The following is a 14271-nucleotide window of genomic DNA, read 5'->3' as shown; positions in this document are numbered from 1 at the left end:
TGCCTGCGTGGGTTTTCACCGGGCACTCCGGTTTCCTCCCACAACCCAAAAACAGGCATGGTAGGTTAATTGACAACTCTAAATTGCCTGTAGGTTTGAATGTGAGTGCGAATCGTTGTTTGTTTGTATATGCCCTGCGATTGGCTGGCAACCAGTTCAGGGTGTACCCCGCCTCCTGCCCGATGATAGCTGGGATAGGCTGCAGCACGCCTGCGACCCTAGTGAGGGTCAAAGCTCCATTCAGTGCGAGCAAAGAGGCACAAAGGGAACAACAAACTATATATATATATATATATATATATATATATATGTGTATATGCGAATATGCGGGCATACACTGTAATCTGCAGTAATGTTAGTTGTTTTTCTCAAAGGATAATGTATGCCTGTAATTATTGTTAAATTGTCTGTCTACATATGTTACTCCACTGTTTGTGTTCAAATATCCATTGCTTAAAGGATTATAATACCGCAACATAAATGCTATCTGTTAGCCAGTCAGTGGAGTTTCCCATATGGTGTTAGGTTAGCATTAACCTATTTGGCAGAGGCAAATGCAAAATTGTGTGATTGTTTTAAATACACAGGGTGTAATTCTTTGTTTTATATTTAGTTTGACAGTACACTTCAAGTGGGAGTGCATGAAACAGCTTGAGGCCTCTTTTTTTTGAAGACTTGTTCACCATCTGCCAAACTGCTGCGTGTTGTCAAGTGAGTTGAGTTGAGTTCACTGGCACAATACAGCACTCTCAAAATGTTTGCTCGCAAGTCGAAGCAAAAAAATCTGCCGAACGTCGACTCATATTCGGAAAAACTGCTCGGGTCACTCCTATCTCAAGACACCGCTGTAATTATACAGTACATGTAAGTGCTCACTCAGACATTGTAAAACAGAATGTCTTCTTGAGAGGCCCCCAGTTCATGAGGGCACACACAGACACACGCACACACACACACACACACACACGCTCAGGGCACTTTCGGAGGCCCATCTGAAGACAATGCGCCGATGCGAGCATATGGAGCCACATATGTTTCCTATGACAGCGCCGACACCTCTATTACTCTCCTTTAGCTGACAGTTACATTTCAGAGCTCAGTCCGACATCAAGAGCGCACGAGGGCCATACACCGGCGCGGCCATAACACTATATTAGAGCTGACTCGACTAAGGGCCCACTGTGGGGATACAGGGTCAAGAGCATAAGAGTGGAGTTTTTTTGGTTTTTTTCAAGTCAGATGCACTGCCCCCAGTTTTGACATGAATTGCTTTTTGAGTGTGTTACACTAGGTTGAAAACAAACAAAAAACAAACCAAAAATATCACCCAAAGCAATACAGTGCAACCTATTAGGTCAATAACTATGCTTTTCCTCTGCTTTCTTAACCTCTTAGAAGCATATTTTACCATAGAGTAAATACTGGAAATGTAATTGAAGTATTTTTTTAACATACTCTACATTTTTTGTGTGACTTTTGAGGCATAATTTTCCTGACAGTTGACATTTTTTTAAATAGTTTTACATCCTTTTTCGTTTGACCTTTGTGGGATATTACCTCTGAATTTTAATTAAAAAAAATATATATATTTTTGTGCAACTTTTGATGCACATTTTCCCTGAAATCTTGAATATATATATATATATATATATATATATATATATATATATATATATATTTATTTTTATTTTTTGGTGAAACCTTTAACGTATTCTTTTTGAAAATTAACACAAGTATTTGTATTATTTTTGTGCAACTTTTGAGGCATATCTTTTTCTGACTTATAATTTAAAAAAATATTTTAATATTTTTTTGTGAGACATTTGAACCATATTTTTCCTTCAAAAAAAATCAAACATATTTTTAAGTATATTTTTGTGTGACTTCCGAGGGCTAGTTCAGCATTTTTGAAAATATTTCAGCATTTTTTTTTTTTTTGCGACTTTTGAGGCATTGTGTTTTTTGTGCAACTTTACAGAAATATTTGTCCTGAGAATATAAATTTAAATAAATGTAACTGCACATTGTCATTTTTTGTGATTATTTTTGTGCAACTTTATATTTTCTTTTAATTTAATTAATTTTTAATTAAATGTTTCATGAGTTATATTTTTTCTGAAATGTTTTGGTGTTTGTGTGTGTGTTGTGTGTGTGTGTGTGTGTTAATCTATCAAGGGCCATTTAAATTTTCCAACATCCGTCAAGGACCAAAGTAAATTTAAGAAATTAGTTTGAATGCGTATTATAATATGGTGACGGTATGTAAAGAAAAAAAACTTGCTTTTCAGCAATGGTTTTCAAAAGGAGAAAAGTTTATAAATGAAAGGGAAAACATTAGCATGTTTTCCCCATGTGAGAGAATATTTTTCAATGAAGGAAAACCATGAAGAAAAAGCAGGAAAACACATTTGCTACAGCACATTATCTAGGAGAAATGATGGTGACTTGTGTTTAAGTGTTTTCCTCTACGTGTGTCTCCGCCATTGCGCGCAGGTGAAAGCATCCAGGTGAGGAGAAAGCCAAGAATGAGGCGTGAAGAAGACCGACTTCAAAGCCGTCCTTCGAAATACTTGTCGTCGAAACCAAAGAAAAAGCATCTTTTATCTCCTTGGATCTGAGCCGCCGGGTCCGTCTTTGAAGCCAGCGGGAACAAAGCGGGCGGAGAAGCGTCACCGTGACGACGGGAGAAGAAGGAGAAGCGCTGCCACGACAGGCTCCCGTCACGGTTGCTCGCTGTTTGTTTTCCAGGTAAACATAAGCTGACACTTTGAGTGCTGAGGGTTACCCTGTATGGTGGAGCTCATAAAAATCTACTGTCAGGTTTATGGTTAATATCATTAGGCCACGTCTGTGCACATTTCAGAAATCAGTCCCTACAGTTGTGTACTAAAATGCATTCAATATGCTTGGAATGTGACAGAACTGTTTAGTTTTTACATAGATAAACACTACTGTTGATGTTTATGGCATCATTGATGGTGCTATTTTCAGGACCTTTAAGATTCAAAAACGCTTTTTTTAAAATGTTTTTGTTTTGTTTTTACTTCAAGAAATCAGTATTTCCAGGCCAGTATTAAAAAGAACAACAACAAAATATGCTCATAATATGATGGAACTGTATCGTTTTTATGTACCTAGATGAACATTACTTCTGATGTTTATCGCAAGGATTGATGTTTACATTGTCAGGAACTTTATGATGCCTTTGTCAAAAGCACGTTATTTGATTTTTAACCAGTACATTTTCGGGAATTTTATGATTACTGATTCAAAAACAATTTGATTGGATTTTTAAAGCCGTTTTCCTTGAATATAAGAAATCAGTCCTTCCAGTTCGGTATTAAAATCAACAGCAAGAAAATAGCATCTTCATGTAGCTCGACACAACCTTTGATATTTATGGCATCATTTATATGACATTTTCAGGAAATTATTGATGTCATTTTCAAAAGCAGTTGGTTAGATTTTTAACCGCTTTTACTTGAAATCTCGAAATCAGTTCCTTTCAGTTTAGACTGAACAGTGGAATACGGTGGACCTGTATCGTTTTTTACATTTTTTATTTTTATGAAGATGAACTCTACGGTTGATGTCTATGGCATGATTGATGTTTCCATTCTCTGGAACTTTATGATGTCCTGTTCAACAGCAACTTTATTAGGTTTTTTTTAAAACGCCTTTCGTAAAATACAGATCTCAGCCCATTCAGTTCAAAATTTAAATCAATGAAATACGATACAACTGTCTATGTTTATGGCATGATTGATGTTTTCATTCTCAGTCACTTTAACTTGATTGGATTTTTAAACAGCATTTTTGTTGATGTTTTTTTTTTTTTTTTTAAGAAATCAGTCCTTCCATTTCAATATTAACATCACCGTGCTTGTAAAATTATAATGGTGAGGGTTTCCCAATATGTTACAGCGCATTAAAAAAAAAAAAAAAAGGGCTGTTACTGATACCTAATATCATTAGGCCATTTATTATCATGTTTTGCACTTCTTTAATCAAAAAAAAAAAATGTGAACCTTAAAGCGTCTAATCCTCACTTAAGCTGGTCAGCTGAGTCCACATGGTGGCCCAGGGAAAATAAATCCGGCAGGCAAGCAAAAGAATGTGGACGCGCACGACAATTGGACACAGATGTTGCGAGTGGGCGCCGCTTGGGATGACGGACCGCGAATGCAAATTTTTCAAAATGTGTTGTAGTTTGAGCGGCGGGAGACTAATCAAATAAACTCAGTGTGCATATTTAAATGTAAATCACTCCTCATTTGCCTTTCATCAACCTGAGCAAACAAAACGCTGACGGCTGATTAAAACCTGCGTCATTTTTTTAAAAGTGTAATTATCAGCATTTTGCTAATGAAGTCTAACACGAAACCTCATCACAATCACTTCTGGAAAGGCCTCCAGAAGGATTATTAAGGTTTAAAATCTCGATTTCAACATTATGATTGATCGAGCTGATTGTAGCTGAATTGCTCAGTTGAATATCACTCAAAAGTACTGACGTGTCTACGAAGGATTCATGCCATGCCATGAATCTAAAAAAGTGTGTTATCATGCAATCAAGTAGAGTTAAAAACCCTCCTGTTACCTATTTTGAAAAACATAAATCAAAGCTGACAAGTAGTTTTTCGATATTCAAGTGTAATCAACGTACAACCTAAATGCTTCAGTTCACATATTTGCAAGTGGAGTTCATAATGAGATATAAATAGATATTTGATATATCATATTAAATAATGGATATACATCCTTTGGGATTTTCTTTTGTTTCACTTTTTGACACATTTGGTTAATTACACAAGCTGCGGTTAGAATTGATCCAGGGACGTTATTGCTGTTCCTGAGAAACAAATGTAATGAGAGGGTTAAAATGACATTTTATACAGGAATTATTTTTATATTGTGAAAAGAAAATGTAATTATTCAAGCTCCTTTTTTCATCTGACAACTAAATCGCCTTTTTTGAGGGTGGGTTTCCACATCCGTTCAATTCGGTCACTTCCACATATTTGGAGTGCTTTTGCTGTTTTTAAATCTCATTTCCAGGCCCAAACACCAACATGTGAACAAAACAACGCCCGGCGGTATTTAGTAAACAACCCCTGCCCCGCTAAATCATCCCACTTACTACTTGCCCCCCACCGGCCCCCACCGTTCTCTGCATCCACAATGCCGACCGCTCCTGCTTGTGCACATACAGCCACGCGAGCAAATACGCACTAATTGGATAAATAAGGTTATTGTGCCAGTGAATGGTAGCAGCTTTTCGTGTTTGTCTAACACCAAGGGTGGGGTCCCTTTCCCCATCAGCCCTCTGAGGGCCATTCGAAATTTACAATTTGCTCTTTTTGGGTAATATACTGCGCATTTACAGTTCCGTAACCAATGGCCCACGAGCCATTGGTTGCCCACCGTCGCTTCCAGTTCTTTCATCTCACACCTCGGAGAGAACTAAAGAGGATGAAAAAAAAGGGAGAGGAGTTTCCCCAATAACATTAAACCCCTTCAATTACAGGAGTGTGTGATTACTCGCTGTGCGCGTTTGTGTGTGTGTGTCGTCTTTACTACGCGGCGAGCCGGGAACGCTAAAATGCGGCCCTCCGTCTCGGGGTCTCCTCGTTGCATTCCACGGCCGAAGCAGATGGCAGAAAATGTCAAGAGCTTCCACTTGGGAGCGATTCAGACAGCACTTTTTGCTATTTACCCCTCCGGGTGCATTCAAACAGCAATAATGTTCTCGGGTCACTTTGACCTGTGGCGTGTATAATTATTCAAAAGTGTCAGGACCAACAACAACAAAAAATCCTAATGAATATTTTTTATCCATTTTTATGGATGAATAGCTCCAATTGCAATTTGTTTGTTATGTTACTTCCATACATGTTTTTTAACTTAAACATGGGTCAATTTGACCCATTTAGAAAATGTTCCCTTTAAGACATGTTTTGAAAAAAATAAAAATTCTTGATTTATAAAAATTACACTACTGAAAAGCAGTTTTAGGAGCTAAAAGTGGGACGTTTTATGGTTTTCTTTTTTGGAAACAAATGAAATATTGGATTTGTATACAACAATTGTTTATTTTATTTTACCTCATATTAAAACTTTTTATTTAAATTAGACCAGAATCTTTTAATAGAGTCTTGCTTCAATTTAAAAAAAAAAAAAAAAGATACGCTTTTTAAAAAATGTGTTTAACTGTAATAACATTTCAAACCTTTTCTGAACATTTTAGGGATTATGTGTCCATCTGGACCATTGGCATCCTTTGAAATCATTACATCTTTAATTAATTCTGCATCCAATTAATATTAATTTTACTCTCCATGATGTGAAAATGAACATTTATGGGGAAAAAAATGGTTTCTTTCTTTGAAAACACACACACCACTATACTATAAAGTGGAAGCAGCAATTCCACACAATAACAAACAAAATATTATACTCACTACAATTATGCTTGAATCCTTGTGTCTTTATCCCTTCTTAAAAGAAAAAAAAATCTGTTGAAAGAAGATCCAGCACCAATGTTCTAAAAAAGTTCTCCTTCCCGAATCTCCGGCATGATTCGTGGACGGAGATGAAACTTTACAAGACAGCCTTTTTCTTTTTCATTTTAAGCCTGGGAAGCCATAGAGCGCACCCCCGCACTGCTGCCAGCCAGCACCGTACCTCAGCAGGGCCAGTCCGGTCCGGCCAGAACGGAGAGAGTTGTCCGATTACTGCTGCAGGCGCTGGCTAGTAGTGTATGTCTCTGAGGAAGTGGAGGAACAAAAAAAAGAGAAAGAGAGAGAGAGAGAGAGGGAGGGAGTGGGAGGGAGGGAGGGAGGGAATGGAGTGGAGTGGGAAAGGAGGGAAAGGTTGTGGCTAAAAGAAAAAAAAGAAAAGTTGCTCTAGTAGGAAGTTTTTGGTCACACCAGCCTCAATATGTCAGTTTTTAACAAACATTTTAAGCCGCGCACCCCCTCGACCTCCCGAGAGAGATGGCGCACCGCATCTCCAACGCACACGCCTCCAAAATAATAAATCAAAACATAGCCTGGCAGTTTTTCCCAAACATTTTTAGGCACACACCCTCTTCGACATCCCAATAAAAGTTGGTGCACCCCCACTCTCTTCTGCTCAAGAAAAAAGTTTTAAAAAAGTCTGCACCCCATCGCCACTGCGCACACACTCATAAAATAGGTACAAACTTACAAAACGTTTTAAGCCCTTCATCATCGGCAACGCAGTTGGCATACTCCGTCCCAACCCATAAAAGATTAACCCTCGACATCCCAAGAGTTAGCGCACCTTCTCTCTTACGTCCCCAAAAAGTCAAAACTAAGCCCGTCAATGTTTCCCAAATTGTTATATGAAACGTGATTTTTGCCGAACACAACAAAATGAATGTATTCTATTTTCATGATACTTTCGTGATACTCTCAGTTCCAATGAAAGAAATATCATATCGTGAACTACTCTGCGATTCCCACTCCTATTACGCACCGGGAATCCCTGACACTTTTTCGTCTTTAAGCATGCGGGTCTTCTCCAGATTGTATCAGCGGAGGCTAAAGGCCTCCTTATACTCCGGCGGTCGCGCATCTGACAACGCCCGCATTGCATCACGGGACCGACGAATTGCCCCGCACGGCCCCTCTGTGTAGCTTGCCGCGCACACGGCAAAAATAGTTGCTGCGCGTCGAACGCTGCAGAGATCATCTCTCATGATTGGTCTGTTTTAGTCACATGCTGTGATGACGTACTCAGCGTGCCCCTTGGTTCTACATACCATCTACGCCGGCGCCTTCTCGATCGATTTTGCAGCATAATTAAACGTATCATCTGGTCATCTAGGTCAATTTGTTCTAGCAGACAATTGTTGTTGCTTTGTTCTTTGTTACTGAAAGCAAAGTAAAAACGGCTACCGGAAATGGCCCAAAAAAATGCAGAGGAAACTGTGGTGTCCTAGCCAATACCAGCAGTAGCGACACCCTCGACTTGGAGGTGAACTGCAGCACACTTTCAAAACTGCGTGCGTGGGTTGCGCTGGAGTATAAAGGCAAACTACGCGCCGGATTGCCGCAGTGACGTCAGTGCGGTCGCCGTCCGCGCGAGTATAAAGAAGTCTTAAGACCCCGAGTGCCCTCACTCAACCCCCCTTTTGCTTTTGTTTTCCACTCCCCCCAAAATACACAAACCCCATTTTCTTTGCTCTATTTTCCCCATATGTCGTAGGTCACCATTGGAGTTCTCTCCTTTGCAGACGGACCCGGGTGGGTAAACAAGGGTTTAGGTCATTAGCTTTAAGGGGCTGGGTGAGCCCGGGCGGATCGTCTTGGTCCGTCTCGGGCCTAGTGGAAGTCTTCCGTCAACACGTCCACGCCGCGTCTGTGCGCCTTCTGTCCACTCTGGGTTATTGTTTCAACTCTGCTAAGCTGCTACTGATCAGCCCCAAATTGGTGATTTGCTCAAGCTGTTTCTCCAATAACTCCCTTTTTCATATCCGATTATGCATTCCATAAAAGTATGTCATCCGTTGAATAAATCTGTGAATGAGGCACCCGTAATTCCCCTAAAGCACCCCCAAAAGAAACTTCACTGAGAAAACTGAAATCAAACATTCATTGCGCTAAAGAGGTGGTGACAGAAGAAGAACACCAACAGCTAAAATAATGGAATGCTGTGTTAGCCACTGGACCTCCTGCTCACAGGTGATGATAGCATTTAAACTAGTGGTTCTTAACCTTGGTGGAGGTACGGAACTCCGGCAGTTTCATCTGGAGTTCACGGAACCCTTCCTAATTTGAAAAATAAAATATTGTTGATTTCAAACTCAAAACATGTATATATTTTATTGTCTGTGTAGATTCTCAGTCATCCAGCATTAGCCATGCATCAGTTGCACACAAAATCATTGTGTTAAAAGAACAAAACCAATAAAAGTTGAATTTCACACACAAAAATAAACAAAAAATGTAATTCAATGAAAATGTTCTGTCAGTGAATGTGAATTTTGCTGTTGCCATTCCCCTTGGTAAGTGCCACTGTCATGTCAGAGGAACGGACTTCGTTGTGAAAACTCACAACAAAATCTGTTCCTTTTCTTTGTTATTTCTACAATCCTCGAAAAGGTAAACACCCACCTTGACGCAGCGTTGCGTTTTGAACGGCACGAACACGGCATTCAAAATGCATTACGGATACATGCCAGCACGCACGCACGATGTGTGTCGAGTCCTCCGTTGAACCCCAGCGACAGCCTCACCGAACCCCTGGGGTTCGACCGAACACAGGTTAAGAACCACTGATTTAAACACTAACGCTCTACCAGAAGTCTTACGCGTTCAAACCTGACGCAGTACCCAGACTGATCTGCGAGACTACCAGAAATCACAAAAGAAGAAGAAGTAGCTAGGTTAGCTGTTGGGATATCTGGAAACTAAAACTCTTCTCCTTGACGTTAAAAACTTCAGAGGACAGGACTTCAAAGGACCTCTGCCAATTTTATGTCTAAGCTTAGGATCAGTGTGAAATGTTGTTGAACCGGTGGAAGTCGTTTTGACAGCCTGTACACACAACGCAAAGAAACAAAAATGTCCAGTTGTCACTAGTTCCTTCTTTCTACCCTTCATCATGTCAGCGAGGAACTACAAAGAAATGGACTAGAAATAAACAAATTGGAAGTGCGAAGGACGCAGCAACCCCCCTCTGCATCCGTCTCGGCGGCCCGCAGGTGAATCCATTGGCTCCGGTTTCCGTGCTCGAGCGTGGCGTTTATTGCGCGCCGAACAGGCTCTCGCTAACTCAATAGACTGATGGGAGCTCTCAAGTAACCAGGCGGCGCAGCAGCCAAAGGAGGTGCTGCTTTTACGCTCTCTGTCTTCAAGCTGCAGCTCTGTGGAAGACTTATTTGAGGCTTTGCACTGTAGTTGTGCGTAATCGTTTATTATGTCCAGAATACTGGATGCTAGTTTTGGTGAAATTATGTACCGGTACTTGCTCTAGCATACGTAGAGTATAAAAAAGGTTGTTTTTTTCAATTTCAGGTTAAATGACTTGTTTTGGATTGGGGTATTTTTGTTAAACAATGACAAGAATAAGAGTAGTGTGAATGATTGTCTCTTGGCTCTAGTTTAAGTTCACTATAATGTCTGCCAAAACAACTTAAATAACTGAATTGAATTTTTCAGTAAATCAAAAAAAACAACTAAAATGTTTTCCAGAATTTTTTTTTTTAATACATTGTGCATTAAAAAACACAGGAGTGCCTTGACATAAGAGTTTAATTCATTCTGTGACCATAATTGTAACTAATAACACTTGTATCTCAAATCATCTTTCCCCATTATAATGAATGTAAAGTCCAACAATCCGTTCCAAACTCCTCAAAAATCTAACAAATGAGTTTGTAATGTGTTTTAATAAGGAACTTAGCATGCTATAATATTGTACTTCATAAAAACAATTTAGGTTAATTAACTAATTAAACAATTTGTGTCACATCGTTTTTGCTTAAATTCAATAGATATCGTGTTGGTCCTTCTGGTGTGTGCACCTTGGCCACCTGGGGGCAGTATCATACAGCCATACGGTTAGGAGCACTTCTCAGTAAGCCGCAGCAATGCTAAACTCAAACATTTCAACAATGATTAATTAGGAAGCAAATCTTTTGCAAGGATTATCTTGATGATGTCGGCCCAACCGTCTCAAAAAGATGAAAATCAAAATTTCACGTAAAACATGAAACAAGTGTTTTTCCGCAATAAAATACGTGCACACGTTCATGTTCGGAGCTGACTCGCCTTGACAGTGTTTACATAAATTGTGCAAATGGGGCAAAAAATGGCATGACAAGCAGATCAAAAATGGTGCGGATGAAGCAGAACCCTAACACTCCACTCCCAGTGACACGGTTGCAATGTTTTCTTATGCATATGCCGCAAATTTGTTTGCTTAAAACCACTTCAGTGTTTGTTCAGTGTCACACACATCAAGTTTTCTTTTTTTTTAATGTTGCCGTCTCACACCGGGAGGAGAAATCTGAACTATGGGCAAGTCTGGATGGAATAACAACGCTGATATATTTACACAGACATTACCTGGGTTAAAGCGAAAGCGCAAACTCCTCGCCTTGCCCCCGTGACATAAAGTCGCCGGACGGGCAATTTGTCTGTGCGCTCTGTAAGTGCGAGGTACTGGATACACTTGGTCCTCTTCCTAATGAAAATAAAAGCATGAAACGGAGTGACACATCCTTGGTTCAGCAAAGCAGCACTGATGACAAAGGGAAATTCAAGACCAGGTTGAATGCGATGTCACAGTCCCTCTGACAGCTACTGCAGACTGTTGGGATGGCCCCGAAAATAGATTGCGCCTCAAATTGACAGTTTCAAGTTTAAAACTTGACACAAAGTTGTATGGAAAAAGAAGTTAAAAAAAAATATATTTTTGAAATGTAAAGAAAACATTTTTTTCTGCTGGCTTCATTTTTGTTCATTTACATCTTTTTTCTATAAATATTTTTTTAATTAGCAGATTCGATTTAATCACCAATATAGAGTATATATATATATATATATATATTTTATTTATTATTTTTTTTTTTTTAATTAGCACATCCATTTCCAATTTACATACATACATATTTATGTTGAACATGAATTTGTTTTTCAGGAACAGCAATCATGCTCCTGGGTCAAATTGACACATTTTAAATGTTGAAATAAATGCAGGGAAAAAACCAAAACTTTTAAGATGTAAAAAGAGAAAGGGAGAGGGGGGAATCAAAAGTTTTGTGCTGCCCTTGTTTTTGTTCTTTTTTTCTTTTAATTATGAATTTAAAAATAATAATTAGCAAATTCGGTATCTTCAACAAGTTACTTTTGTTTCTCTGGAACAGCAATAATGTTGCATGGTCAATTTGACCCAGGGCATGTTTAATTATCCAAAAGTTTCAGAAACAAAAGAAATCAAATTTTCAATAAATGCATAACTAACTTTTTATTTGTAAAAAATGCATGTTGAAACATATTTGTGAAATGAACAATTTCCATTGGATATGTTGATTACACTTGTTAAGCCAAGCAGAAAAAAGGTGGGTCAATTTAACCCGAAACACAACCAGAGGGCTAAGCAGATATAAACCCACTATAACTTGAATCCAGAGTCTTCCAAGCTGTCATAAAAGTCCAAAGACAATCTTTTAATGATAAACTGTCATGAACCATATCAAGAAGAATCTGAGTGCAGACAGATCCCTCGAGCTACATGACAAACAAGTCAAGTGGTTTCAAGTGGCGAATGAAAGTTCAGTGAGAAGCCCGAAAACATAAGCATCGGATCGGCCTACCTGCTTTCCTCGCAGCGATAAAAGTCAACACTTTACTTGACAGGGAACAGAAGTAAATGGCTCACCTCGGCGTGAGCGACCCAGACAATTTGCCTTCCAAACGCAACAAGGAGATGATGTTTTGATTACTATGTTCCGGAACAGTGTTTAGGCGAAGATGACACATTTATCCCTGATGAGACTACAGATTGTACTTTATGACCTATGAGACGCTTTTAGGGAAGGTCTCCGAGAGATACTTTATTACTTTCTGACGGCTCTCTGAAGGCTAAACAAGCACACTGTGAAGAGCTATTACTCCAATGAGCCATCAATATGACATGCGTTATGAACACAATATAGACCGACTAACTAAAGGAGTCTAAAAACTCGTTCACTGCTGTGGACGTTTATACTCGTCGAATCCAACCGTTTACTGCCACTGACGCATAGATTCGTCAAGTACGTTTCTCAACGGGTAGACGTAGAAGACGGTCTCGCTCAGCTCCTCTGTGAAATTCAGGTTTGTAAACCCTCTGTAATGACTAGCAGATTCCCGTAGATGCCAGCGTTGCATCGCTTTGGATTTGAGATTAGCACGGCTTTTGAGTAGAAGATAAAGATTAGGCGGCGAATCTCGGATTGTCACAGCGAATATGAAGGAGAGAAATTCCAACACGTCGGACAAGTTTAGGCACCTCACACTCGAGCAGAGTATGTATTGTATAAACCGAGTATATGCCCAATAGGTAGAAGAAAGTAGGTGTCGCGATCGTGAGAAAAGATGACGCAGCGCAAGCAGTGAATGACAGACGGCATGTAAAAAAGCCACTGACGAGTCATGCGGTATTTTCAGGGGGACAGGAGATGCGCTGTTGGAAAACATGAAATTATCATAGCGGGCATAATGCAAACAATTGCTTTAATGGCTGTAGATTTGACCGACTTTTTTTTTTTTTTTTTAATATGTCAATGTGGGTGCGTGGCTGAAAAAGGTTTGAGGGGGGAAAAAAAGAATGAAATCATCATAGCCAACTTTGTGGGAGCATATTTTTCTCCAACTTTGTGGTATTTATTTACAATTTAAACATAAACAAAATGCCTTGTGCCTTGCTAAGACTATAAACGAGCTTTGTTTTGACTTCCTTTCTTTTTTTAGGGTGTGTGCAAGGGCCAGGGGGTGAGCTGTGTGAGAAAAAAAAAACATGCATGGAATTCATTGTTGGATGAAGCTTTGTTTCCCTGGTGCAATCTTGAGAAAGACAAACGGTTCCCAAACTAAACTTTTCATGGATGCTGAGGGATATCTTGCTGAGATCAGCAAATATTGCAACTATTAACTATTTATCCGAGCTTACTGGCTCGAGTGTCAAGCGGGAATGCCACTAAAACGGAATCAGCTGCACCCTAAATACCAATAGGTTTTGGTAATAAATTGTCAACACCCGTCTAATGGGAACATTTGTCGGGGCCGGGCCCAACTGTCGGGGGGCCGGGGTTCTGATTTGTGCAACAAGGACGTCCAGCAATGCGCCACTCCCCGCCGTCTCGGCCGCACAGCTGCCTCGCCTTCCGCAGTTGGGGTCAGCCGAGCTCCGGGGGCCCCCGGCTGCCGCCGTACGTATAGAGTCTGGCCGTCGACGCGGCAGACTCCTCGGGGGCGTCCCAAAGCAAACCCCCCCCCCTCCCCCCCGCGAGTCACCAGCAAACCCACAGTAGTGAGGCCAGAGAGACATTTGCGAAGCCGGGGAGTCCACACAACAAAAACACATTAGGCAAATGTCTGGGGTCAAACGTCTGTTTGAATTGGCCTGATGGAAGCCACTCACATTGGGTCAGAGCCAATCTGCAGTCCGCTGGCTAACGACGCAAACAAAAGAGGTCAGAATTTGCTTCCACCTTCCAGATATGCCACGGAAAGTGTAAAAGGACAATGCACAGACATG

At 40.1% G+C, this 14271-nt stretch overlaps 1 protein-coding gene and 1 long non-coding RNA gene across 8 annotated transcripts in view; one reads left to right on the top strand and one right to left on the bottom strand.

Moving 5' to 3' along the window:
* LOC133470370 (uncharacterized) overlaps positions 1 to 3784 on the top strand; it is a 41690-nt gene extending 37906 nt beyond the window's left edge. The window contains exon 3 of the long non-coding RNA XR_009785966.1: positions 2494 to 3784. This is a non-coding gene — a long non-coding RNA (uncharacterized LOC133470370). The remainder of the gene's footprint in view (positions 1 to 2493) is intronic.
* The window catches only part of eya1 (EYA transcriptional coactivator and phosphatase 1), a 47210-nt gene extending 40440 nt beyond the window's left edge, over positions 1 to 6770 (bottom strand). For 5 of the 7 annotated variants that reach the window (XM_061758693.1, XM_061758696.1, XM_061758698.1 and 2 more), the window contains exon 1: positions 6462 to 6770. The gene's annotated coding sequence lies outside the window, so the exon portion shown is untranslated. The remainder of the gene's footprint in view (positions 1 to 6461) is intronic. The other 2 variants (XM_061758695.1, XM_061758699.1) reach the window with 1 other exon arrangement.
* Between the last annotated feature and the right edge of the window lie 7501 nt (positions 6771 to 14271).

Source organism: Phyllopteryx taeniolatus, chromosome 20 (assembly GCF_024500385.1).
Source record: "Phyllopteryx taeniolatus isolate TA_2022b chromosome 20, UOR_Ptae_1.2, whole genome shotgun sequence".
Taxonomy (NCBI): domain Eukaryota; kingdom Metazoa; phylum Chordata; class Actinopteri; order Syngnathiformes; family Syngnathidae; genus Phyllopteryx; species Phyllopteryx taeniolatus.
Note: the sequence above shows the minus strand (reverse complement) of the source record. Positions and strands in the feature narration are given on the sequence as shown.